We start from the raw sequence: 12,843 nt of genomic DNA, 5'->3' as shown, positions 1-12,843 counted from the left end.
GAACACCAAGGCAGAGACAGAGGCTCTGGATTAATGGATGCAGTGAGGTAAGTCTTAATGGTGAAAGTGAACAGGAGAAGAGACGCCATGGTCTCACGATGAACAGGAAGCATTCAAGGCCAACTCACAAAAGAGACTGGGAACATGTTGCCAGGGTGGGCAAACCCCATGAGGTGACTCCAAGGACCTGGCAGCAGAGTCATAGAGAGGAGGAACAGAGGGATCTTGGGAGCCGCGTCCATAGATCCCTCAAAGTTGCTACCCAAGTTGATAGGGTTGTAAAGAAGGCATATGGTGTGTTGGCTTTCATTGGCAAGTAATTGAGTTTAAGATCCGTGAGGTTATGCTGCAGCTCTATAAAACCCTAGTTAGACCACACTTGGAGTATTGTGTTCAGTTCTGGTCACCTCATTATGGGAAAGATGTGGAAGCTTCAGAGAGGGTGCAGAGGAGATTTACCAGGATTCTGCCTGGACTGGAGGGCAGGTCTTATGAGGAAAGGTTGAGGGAGCTAGGGCTTTTTTCATTGGAGCGAAGAAGGATGAGAGGTGACTTGATAGAGGTGTACAAGATCATGAGAGGCATGGATAGAGTGGATAGTCAGAGACTTTTTCCCAGGGCGGAAATGTCTATTACAAGGGGGCATAATTTTAAGGTGATTGGAGGAAGGTATAGGGGAAATGTCAGAGGTCAGAGAGTGGTGGGCATGTGGAATGCGCTGCCGGCAGTGGTAGTGGAGTCAGATACTTTGGAGACTTTTAAGTGACTCTTGGATAGGCACATGGAGGATAGTAAAATGTAGGGTATGCAGGGTAGATTGATCTTAGTAGGATAATATGTCAGCACAACATCATGGGCCAAAGGGCCTGTAATGTGCTGTACTGTTTTATGTTCTATGTTCCATGAACAGCATGGAATCAAATCCTTTGGTCCAACTCATCCATGCTGACCAGATATTCTAAATCAATCTCGTCCCATTTGCCATGATTAGGCCCATTTCCCTCTAAACCCTTGCTATTCATATGCCTATCCAGATGCCTTTTAAAAGGTATAATTGTAGCCGCCTCCACCACCTTCTCTGGCAGTTCATTCCCTGCATGCAACACCCTTTGCATGAAAAAGTTGCCCATTAGGTCCCTTTTAAATTTTTCCCCTCTCACCATAAGCCTTCAAGATTTTAATGATTTTTACTTAAATATTCAAGGTCAGTGAATGCACCGTTGCATTGCATCTCTCATCCTGTGTGCCATCAGTTTTTCACATTACTCAATACACTACACCACCATCACTCAACCAGGAGCATTCCCTGGTACTCAGGGCTCAGGCCTCACTTTCAGGTATATCTTACTGTCTCACATTCCAATGCTGCCCACCTCTCATTGCATTCATATACTCATAGTTATTCAGCTATTTTGGGCATATCATTCCAACATAGTGCAGTACATTCATTCTTTCCCCTGTCTTGTAGGACACAGTGTGATAATACATAACAGAATGGAGCAGAGCAGATTTGTTGGGGGATAAGAATACCTGTATAGCTTGACCTCTATGAAAGAGATCTCTGATGATGTCACTACTATTCAATCAAGCCAATGACATCATGTTTTCTGAGAACATTGAGAATGATTCTATGTTCTTGTCTTGTGGCTCTTCTCAAATCCCAGCAAGTACTCATCCTACTATCTGACATGGTGAGTGAGCTACAAATGATATGACCATAGAACTCTACCCACCCAATCCTTATTTACTAATTCCAACTCTCTCTGAATTTCTGCACTCAGATGTCAAAGAACTGCCTGCCACTTGCTCAGCCACAAAGGAGATAAAAGACCTCAAGAGAACTGCAGCCAAGCAGGAGGAAAGGATGGCTCATTTGCCAGTTCACCAGAAGGATTCAAGGGCATACAGGAGAAACTAATGGGCATGCATACTGACCTTCTGGGTGCATTGGTTTACTTGCAAGATTGCTTCCTGTCACTGTCAAGGAGCATGGATATGCCTGTCTCCAAATTCATAGAGAGTACCATGCAAATCTTTCTCTTTGTATAGTATCTGCTGCATCTCATTTTCATTCTGCAGACCAAGAGTATCATGTGCTCCCATATAACAATTGCAGACATTGTATGAAGAGGCTGTCCAATCCTCTGCTTCATCTCTAAAAATGTAGCAACCCCTTGCCAAATCTATGAACTCAACACTCACCTGGAGGGTGTGTTTGGGGCCTTAGGCAGTGAGGAGGGAGAGGATGAATGGACAAGTGTTGCACCTTCTGTAATTGCATGGGAAGGTGGCACTGGGCAGTGAGGAAGTGTTATGAGTAATAAAGGAGTAGCACCAAGGCAGCAGCAACTTTTCTCAATGCTAAATCCCTAGTTCACTGGCTGTGAACGTAGGATCCACCACAATTAATTCCCCTTACTACCCTCGCCACCACCCCCCTTCCACCCCCACTCTCTTGGGAACCTGTGAACAACCACACCCCTGTCTGCTTAACATGTTCCCTGCATGACATGTTCTTTGCCCAAGTGCTGGATTAATACCAGTAGTAGTGGGTTGAGGACATTAAGTGGGTGTTATTTGTCACCCCTGGGCCTACCTGCAATGGAGGTAGGCCCAGAATGGAGGCAGGGAGGTGATAGATCTCCAACATCACATACTGTTAGATTATATGCCACCAAACTCACCAAAGGGGACAGCACATGGTTCCACACCTTACCTACATGTGTTGAAAAGTTAATAAATCTGCTAGCTTCAGGAGAATACATTGATCGCCTCCTGCATACAGGGAGTCATAGTTACTCAGCTAATTCTGTTAAAAAAAAACACTTCCTTGCATCTGGAATGATTCTGTGCTAAAAATAATAAAACTTAATAACCAGTATCCAAACAGAGCAAATAACTCAGGATGCCACCAAGTCAGGTCTCAATATTTGGCATACCTGAAAATAGCAATCTAAATGTACGAAAATTAATATTTACCTTTCCAAATTCTTGCACTTGCGCTCAACATCAACTCTTTTCTTTCTTATATAACGTCCTTTGAGACTTCTTTTGCATTAAATATATGCTCAGCATAACTGAGGGGATATTGCTGCTCAGAGCTTCAAACTTTGTTTTTATCCAGAACCACATATTCGTTCTTAGGTTACAAGGCTTTATCTCACCTTTCCACATCTTTATTCTTTTCTTCTTATTCTTGACAAATCTGTTCTGCCTATGAATTATGTTTTGACTTAAATTCTATTAAACCTATTCCAACTAGACTTTAATAGTCATTTAGATTTTAAGGTGTGGTATTTGAAAGTTATATATTTGCAAATCCCCAACTAAAGTTGGCTCAATTAGTGTCACAGTCCATTCACAAAGCTTTTATCATGCTAACAATCCCAATCAATATAAGTTGCATTTGTGTAAACACTGCAAAAATGAGCTTGAAATTAGTTGCTGCAGTCTCATTGGCATGAAATCAATGACAAAATTATTGATAAGGCAAAAATTAATCTCGAACACTGAAATAAAAAGTAGGAGGTTTTAGTGTTGTGTTTTGAAAAAGGATCCTACAAGTTATTCACTTTCAAATGCTGAGTATTTGCGGCATTTTCTATTTCATTGCAGGTGTCCAGGATTCAGTATTTTTTTCAATATTGTTATCCCTGTATTATTTGGAATGTTTGGGAAATACAAAGAATAAATTAGATCTGTCCGTAGAGGAGTTGCCTAGAGCAAGTGAAATAGACCAATGAGTTAAAGCCCTCAAAATTATTGAAGGTAGTGGACAATGGGAAAGAAATGTGCACTAAGGCTTAATGTAGAAGCATTTCCCTAGGTTTGGTAAGCAAATGAAATGCTGAGTTTGGCTATTCTGATCAAAAACTTGCTAGTTTAATTCATAATCGAGTTTGTTAATCTCAGCAATCAACTACAATAATTGTCCTTTGTATGCAAACTGGAGAGATGGAAATAATCAAGGAGTCCTGAAGATATTGTGGAAGCCAGAGACGGTCATCCGGGTGGTAGCTGCTAAATTTGAATACCCTGTTGACGTTGATGCAAGTGAACAATGGTCTCTCAATGGAGAACAGGATATTTGAAGACATTGCTATTATTTTAAATAAGTTTTTGAAAATAGTTTAGTCTAACTATGATTGGTTGTATATTTATCTTGATTTATTACATATCTATTAGACTGCAATTTTCGCCTAATGTTCATGTATTTGGTCTAGGAGAAAAACCAATACAATCTTTGCTGCCAGTACATTAAAATAATTAATAGTGTAAATTTTGCTTTAATTTATGCCAGCTTGTTTTGAACTGTTTAATAAATTATGCATATAAACATTTTGAAGGAATTGATGATCCAGAAATTAAAAGTTGAGAAATTGATTGTGTTTATACGTTTGAACTAATCTATTATCTGACATGTTTTTTTAAAAAATTGTGATTTGTAGTCCAGTTTTCAGGACACATATGGGCCTGAAACCCTGTTTTTTTTTAAACCACCACCTTCCAATACGAGCCATTAAAATACATTACTAACAAAACCTGGTTTATCTCTGAATCTCTCACTATTCACATTCTTTCACCTATAGATTAGTTCTGAGCAAATGATTTTTCCAGTTGCCATGCTTTAGCAATATTGTGCACATAGCATAATTTACTTCCACTGCTATTATGCTGTGTTTTCCCCGTGTGGAATAAACCATACAGTACTCTTTTGGGGATATTTTAGTTTGAACTTCTCATAAAATGATGAGTTCTTCCAAATTTCCCAGCTGTATATAAGAGCAACTTATATTGAAATAAATCAGTCTGCTTTTATCCAGTGATGAAGGCAGCAGTGAATTTCAAGATGTGTTTTGTTCAGATATACTCATTGCCTGTGTTTGTACATGAAGTCACTGGTCTGTCATGTAAGCTACTTGAAAAGTTCAATCTGTACAGAATCCATCAGAATGGAGATATCATTATTGGTGGATTGTTTCCTATCCACTTCACGGTAACTTTGCCTGACCTTTCCTACAAGACAAAACCTGAGATGTTACAATGTGAAGGGTGAGTATGATGTTACAATGTGAAAGGTGAGTGTGAATGTTCTTCATGATAGATTGTAAGGGTCATGTCAAATGATAGAGATATTTTGTTTGCCAAATATGGACAGATTTTCACTTGATATAGAACAGTTTTCACCTTAACCATTGACTTCTATATTCAAAATTTCAACATATATATGAATGCTAATTAATACTTATTTGCAACTTTGCTGTTAAAATTTAGGGTAAGAGTCATTCACGTATAATTGACATATTCTAATGTTTATGCTGGTAACAGAAATCTTACAATAGAGTTCACAGGTGAAATTGAATATTTTGATGAAGAAATAAAATTTAAATAAAAATCCAATATTGTTCATTTGTTATTTACTTCAAATCCCTTTAAATAGACAAAATGGATAATTCATCCTTTGAGAACAAAGCAAAGTTGAGAATGAGAAGATCTAACATATAGTAGCTTCTCCGTGGTTGCTATCAATACATTCCTGGATTAACGAATAAGAAATAATTGGCTTCTCTAATAATATAATTGCAAAATGGACATATAATTCCATGCAAAGTTCCCTTAATTAACTGGTTTATTACTAATACTAGGATGGTGGTCTTCTGGTAAGATGCTGAAGCTGTGTATTAGCCTTTTTTTTAGTATGGGAGACTAAAGCAATGGCATCTTGTGTTTCATTTTATGAATTAAGGGTAATAAGTTTAAATAATTTGTTGTCCAACAGTTTTAATTTCAGAACATTTCGATGGTTACAAATGATGATCTTCACCGTCGAAAAAGTAAACAAAAATCAAACACTACTTCTAAATATAAGGTTAGGCTACAGCATTTATGATAACTGTCGTAAAGTACCACAGGCTGTCAGAGCAGCAGTCACACTTCTTAATGGAATGGATAATATTTCCAAGAATTATAAATGTACAGGATCATCTCCCATATCTCCAATTGTTGGTGATGCTCGATCAACACAATCCATTATTACCAGAAGAATTGCAGAACAATTCAGAATTCCTATGGTAAGTAGGATTGCAGACAAGCATTTAAAATGTTTACATTTAATAATGAAAAGTTGATGAAAAGTGTTTTGTCTCCGACTGAAAACCAATGTTCTCTCGATATAGAGCAGAGTAAAATCTCTCTCCTTTTCTTCTACAACATTTCAAAATATATAAATGTTCATGAATACATTATCATTTTGCAAATTTATTGTCATAGTCTATGCCAAGCTTGAATCATGGCTGATAAATTATTTTAATTTTAAATAAGTAAGTGACAAATTTGTTCATCACAAGCAACGACACTGCGAGTCAAAACAAACTAAATCTGGAAGTACTCTTTCACTTGTAAAACTGAAATACTGTAAATAGATTTTTTGTTTAAACACAAGGCAGAAAATGTATTTTTGGCTTTTATCCTTTCATTCAATCTTCACAAGTCTCTTCTGTTTTTCACGTCAGCTACTCTTCTTCATGCTCATGTCTTAGCAACAAATTGGAGTTTCCCACCTTTTTCAGGACAATACCTCGTGATAGCTTTCAAGCCAAAGCTATGGCCCAACTTGTGAAGCATTTTGGATGGACTTGGGTTGGGTCTATTGCAACTCAAGATGATTTGCAGTTATTTAATAAACAGCTTCAAAATTATGGTGTATGTCTTGCTTTTACAGAAGTAATTCCAAAAATTCCATCTAGACAAAAGATACTTCAGATTGTAGACACCATCAAAAGATCCACAGCCAAGGATATTGCCTTGTTTGCTGGTGTTGGGGATATTATTTATTTAGCCAATGAAGTGGTGCGTCAGAATATTACTAATAAGCAGTGGATACCAAATCCAATATTGTTCACTTGTTATTTATTTCAAATCCCTTTAAATAGACAAAATGGATAATTCATCCTTTGAGAACAAAGCAAAGTTGAGAATGAGAAGATCTAACATATAGTCGCTTCTCCGTGGTTGCTATCAATACATTCCTGGATTAACGAATAAGAAATAATTGGCTTCTCTAATAATATAATTGCAAAATGGACATATAATTTCATGCAAAGTTCCCTTAATTAACTGGTTTATTATTAATACTAGGATGGTGGTCTTCTGGTAAGATGCTGAAGTTGTGTATTAGTCTTTTTTTTTAGTATGGGAAACTAAAGCAATGGCATCTTGTGTTTCATTTTATGAAGCAGTGCAACACTGCTAGCCACAAAAACAAAATTTAGATCCTTTGGTGGAACAATAGGATTTGCTTTCCGTAAAGCAGAAATTCCACAGTTCAAAGAATTTCTTCTAAAGGTGCATCCATCTTTAACCCCTGGTAATTCTCTGGAAATAGATTCTGGGAAAGGCTATTTGGATGTACACTTAATTTACCAGATAACACTACTAGACACAGTGCAGCCACAAGTTCAGAATCAATATGTACAGGGCAAGAAGACATAGAGGAAATGGACAATGTATATAGTGATGTGTCACAATTGAGAGTTTCATATAATGTCTACAAAGCAGTGTATGCAATAGCTCATGCACTTCATAATTTGGAAACTTGTGAACCTGACAAAGGACCATTTCTGAATAAAACCTGAGCAAATATTTCACACTTTGAACCAATGGCAAGTAAGACATTTTTATGTATGCTGTGAATTTTCAAGTTTTACATGGGTATTGTTTATAACTGACCTTTTATAGCTTAGACTAATCATATTACCATTTCTCACCCTGCGCATACAGCATGTCCATTATCTAAAAGGAGTTAACTTTACAAATGATTTTGGTGAAAAAGTATGCTTTGATGAAAATGGTGATCCTATTGCATCATATGATATTATGAATTGGCAAAAGGATGCAGATGGTTCCATTAAAATTGTTACTGTCATCCTTTTTGATGCATCGGCAACTTCTGGGCAAGAGCTTTTAATTGAAGAAGACTATTATTTTTAGTGATGGGACAACAAAGGTAAATATATTCTGCCGTTTATTTAACTCTGTAGTGAAATAACATTGAATATATTTTGTACCAGCAAAACATTGAGCTTGCTTCCCTTATAAAACGAAGTTAAAGTTTCCTCCTTAATACAGTTTCCCATGAGTTCAGTATTTCATGACAAGTATTTCATAATATAACAGAATAATCTAGATACAAGAAAAGACAGTTTTTTTAAAAATTTAGAACAGATGTTCAAAACATTCTGTGCAAGCGAAAACATTTTGTAAACTTTTGAAAGCTGATATATAGAAAGTCAGAGGGTTTAGGAACAAGCTTGAAAAAGAAGAAATCTTTCTGAAATCACACAAATAAGAAAATGTATAGATTAAATCATCTTGAAGCTCGGAGTAGGTGAATGCTTAACATGACAAATGATTCAAGAATTTGTCAGAGCTGTTGTTCATTCCCAAATAGCCTGAACTTGCTCTCAACTCTTTCCAAATAATGAATCAAAATAATCTATACTTACCTACTCTTCACAAACAATGTTGTAAAGGTAACTTTAAAAAGTATAATTCTAGCAAGTTACTAACCAATGTTAAATAGAATTGAGAGTTTTCCTGAGGAAAAATGTCCATAACAAGGTTGAAAATACATAAATAATTGATTGGACAGCACCTTTAACAGTCATGATAAGAACAAAGGCTCAACTAGAAACTGAAAACAAATGCATCTCACAGCACCTTACTCAATGTCAGTTCAAACAAAATATTATCTTCTTAATGCTAATTTAGTTCCAATAAAATATATCATTTTCATTGCTATTTATCACACACATACCAGAACAAAAATGGAATAGAATACAAAATGAAATATCTGATTTCAAAATCAAAACCCAAATCAGCACTGAATTGCAGAACCATTTCAAACTGCTTCCTACAAAGATCTGAACAAAGTTTTGAATCCGATATACTGGCATATAGAGTTGCATTTTGTGAAGAGGATAGAAGTCCTGCTACCAGGACTAAGATCATATTTTCAAATGTGGGATTCCAGGGATATACTTTTCATTGGCCATTGTGAGCAAAATGCTGCTCAAAGGACTTGCTACTTTCTGGCAGAAGTTGTCTCCTGCTTTTACTGATGTTAACCTGGGTTTTGGTTTTAAAGTCTGATATTTAAAATATTTCATTTTGTATTTTATTCTATTCCATTGTCCCAAATATTGATTTATAGTCACAGTCAGCTTGCACACAAACACTGAGGTGGCTTCCTGCATCAGTTGCAGCTGACTGAATTTTTTTTTCTTGAGACAGTGAAATGGGGTCAATTGGGCTTATATTCATTGGTGCTTAGAAGAATGAGAGGGGATCTCATGAAAACATAAAATATTCCATCAGCGTTGGGCAAACTGGATGCAGGGATGATGTTTTCCTTGGCTAGGAGTCCAGAATAAGGGGTCACCAACGCAGCATATGTGATCAGCCATTTCAGACTGCATTGAGGAGAGCCTTTTTGACTCGAAGAATGGTGAACCTGTGGAATTCTCTACCACAGAAGGCTGTAGGAGGCATATCACTGAATATATTAAAGAAAAAGATAGTTTGCTAGATGCTAAAGATGTCAATGGGTATGGGGAGAGAGCAGCATGGTGTTCAGACAGAAGAGCAGGATGCATGAGCTGAATGGCCCACTCCAGTTCCCATTTTCTATGTTTTTATGTGATACAACTGCTGTTCTGTATAGTGCTTCAAATTGAACTTTAGCATATTGGCATGTATAATTGTATTACTATAGTCTGACTAGAACATAAGGCTGCTAAGTTAACCTGACAACCACCATGGCACAGGCGAAGAGAAGTGTTGAGAAGGAGAGTTCTCCTTTGTAACCTTAAATGGTGCAGGAATTGAATCCATGCTATTGGCATCCCTTTGCATCACAATGGCATATATAACAATTACTGAAACAAATTATGATTTGGAAAACAGAGTCTTTTCACATTCTTACATTAATGAGGAAAGTTACAGAAACAGAAATAAAACCAGACATTGATGGATCTTTGGATACAAAGCATATTAAGGAATATGGGATAATACATGATGGTGGATTTAAGAAATAAGCTGGGATTTTATTGAATGGTGGAGCATGTCTGAAAGGCTGAAAGGCCTATTCCTGCTCCCATTTTATTCTTGAGACAGATGACAAAGCCATAGGATTTGAAACAATCACAATCAAATGCACAATGAACTGCAAGAATTAACTTTGTGGGAAAATATGTCTGTATTTAAACTTGGATATATCTTTTAAATAATTATGTGAATTTACAATGTGTTTTAAATCTGTTTCTAAACAATTGCAACTGTTGCATGCATTTGACTTACATTAGATTGTACATTCTTAAAGTGTTGTGTTTACACATTGGGCCATTAATAGTTTGTGGCATTGTTACAACTGGTTTATCAAAAAGACAGTCAAAATACATATCAAAATGATATACCAAAAAGTCATATCTGGTAGATAGGAAGATGCTTGTGTTGTCGGAGGTCAGTCAGCTCAGCTCCAGGACATCTCTGCAGGAGTCCCTCAGGGTGATGTCCTAAGCCAACCATCTTCAACTGCTTCATCAATGTCCTTTACAAGGTCAGATGTGGGGCTGTTTACCGATGATTGCACCATGTTCAGCACCATTCATGATTCCTTCTTTACTGAAGCAGTCTATCAAGAAATGCAGCAAGATCTGGACAATATCCAGGCTTGGGCTGAAAAGTGTCAAGTAGCATTCACATCAGATAAATGCCAAGCAATGACCATCTCCAATAAGAGACAATCTAACCACTGCCCCTTGATGGTACTACCATCATTGAATCCCTATCAACATCTCAGGGGTTACCATATGGACTCACCATATAAATGTAGTAGTCACAAGAGCAGGTCAGAGGCTAGGAATACTGCAACAAGTAACTCACCTCCCAACTCCCAAAGCCTGTCTACCATCTTTAAGGCAAATTCAGGAGAGTATGGGATAGTATTCACTTCACTGGGTGAGTGCAGCTCCAAAAACACTCAAGAAGCTTGACACCATCCAGGACAAAGCAGCCCACTTGATGTGCACTACATCAACAAACATCTACCCTTTCACCACCAATGCTCAGTAGCAGCAGTATACTATCTACAAGACACACTGCAGAAATTCATGAAAGATCCTTATACAGCACCTTCAAATCCATGTAGAAGGACAAGAGCTGCAGAATCATGGGAACACCACTACCATTAAGTGGGGATAAAAGAATACTTCTCAGGATGGTAGCCAGTAATGTTATACATTAGCAATCTGGATGAAGAAACTGAGTGCATTGTTGCTACATTTGTAGATAGACAAAGATATGTGAAAGGACAGTTTGTGTTGAGGAGGTGGGAAGGCTGCAGAAGGACTTGGAAAGGTTAGGAATTTGGGCAAAGAAGTGGCAGATGGAATACAGTGTTGGAAAGTGTGAGGTTATGCACTTCGGTTGGAAAAATAGAGCCATAGACTATTTTCTAAACACACGAAGGCTTCAGAAATCTGAAGCACAAAGCGACTTAGGAGTACAAGTTCAGGATTCTCTTAAGGTTAACATGCAGGTTCAGTTGGCAGTTAGGAAACAAATGTAATGTTAGCATTCATCTCAAGAGGGCTAGAATACAAGAACAAAGATGTGCTGCTGAAGCTATGAAAGGTTTTGGTCAGACCGTATTTGGAATATTGTGAACAGTTTTGGACCTTGTATCTAAAGAAGGATGTGTTAGTGTTGGAGGGAGTCTAGAGGAGGTTTACAAGAATGATCTTAGGGTTGAAGGGCTTGTCGTGTGAGGAGTGGTTGAGGACTTTAGGTCTCAACTCAATGGAGTTTAGAAGGAGAGGGGGGAATCTGATTGAAACTTACAGACTACTGAGAGGCGTAGATAGAATGGACATGGAGATGTTTCCACTAGTTGGAGAGATTACATACCAAGAGCATGGCCTTAAAGTGAAGGCACAACTCTTAAGAACTGAGATGAGGAGGAATTTATTCAGCTAGAAGGTGGTGAATCTATGGGACTCACTACCACAGAATGTATTTAAGACAAAGATAGATAGGTTCTTGATCAGTAAGGGAATTCATCAAAGATTATGGAGGTAGGGGTTGAGAAACATATCAGCCATGATCTATTGGTGGAGCAGACTCAATGGGGCAAATGGCCTAATTCTGCTCCTATATCTTATGGTCCTTATTGTAGGTCTACCTACAGCACGTGGACTGTAGTGGTTCAAGAAGGCAGCTCACCATCACCTTCTCAAGGACAACTAGAAACAGCGATAAATGTTGGCCCAGCCAGCAACACACAGGCCCCACGAATGAATTTTGAAAAATTATTTAATGATTTAATGGCTAAGCTTATAACTGAACTATCGAATTGCCTTGTTCCTTTGTGTTTGTGTCATGGTCGATTCCAAGATCTATATGCAGTGAAAATTGCCCACCCGGTACAAGGAAAGCAGCACGAAAAGGACAACCAGAGTGTTGTTTTGACTGTTTACAATGTGCTGAGGGAAAAATCAGCAATCATACAGGTCCGTAAAAATTGTGTTATGATCTTAGAGTTTTACTCAGATTCTTGAAGGTTATTTCAGCTATAAATTCATCTTGAGAAAAATGTCATTTCTTTCCATTAAAAATCCACCTAATTTTGGTCAGATCATTAACATTTTATTATTTATATGCAATTTTTGCCTATAAAAGACTTTCAATGGATAACTTATTTGGAGGCAAACTTCGGCAGAGTTGTATGGAACAATTTTATCTTCAATAAGTCATTGAGAACATATAACACGGAACAGTACAGCACAG

General features: G+C 37.5%; 1 pseudogene; it reads left to right on the top strand.

The window, feature by feature from the left end:
- Window positions 1-5,800: 5,800 nt before the first annotated feature.
- On the top strand, window positions 5,801-12,574 carry LOC109936316 (annotated as a pseudogene).
- Window positions 12,575-12,843: the final 269 nt, after the last annotated feature.

This window comes from Rhincodon typus, chromosome 13, assembly GCF_021869965.1.
Source record: "Rhincodon typus isolate 14 chromosome 13, sRhiTyp1.1, whole genome shotgun sequence".
NCBI classification, from domain to species: Eukaryota; Metazoa; Chordata; class Chondrichthyes; order Orectolobiformes; family Rhincodontidae; genus Rhincodon; species Rhincodon typus.
The sequence above is the reverse complement of the archived record's forward strand: the minus strand, read 5'-3'. Positions and strand labels throughout refer to the sequence as shown.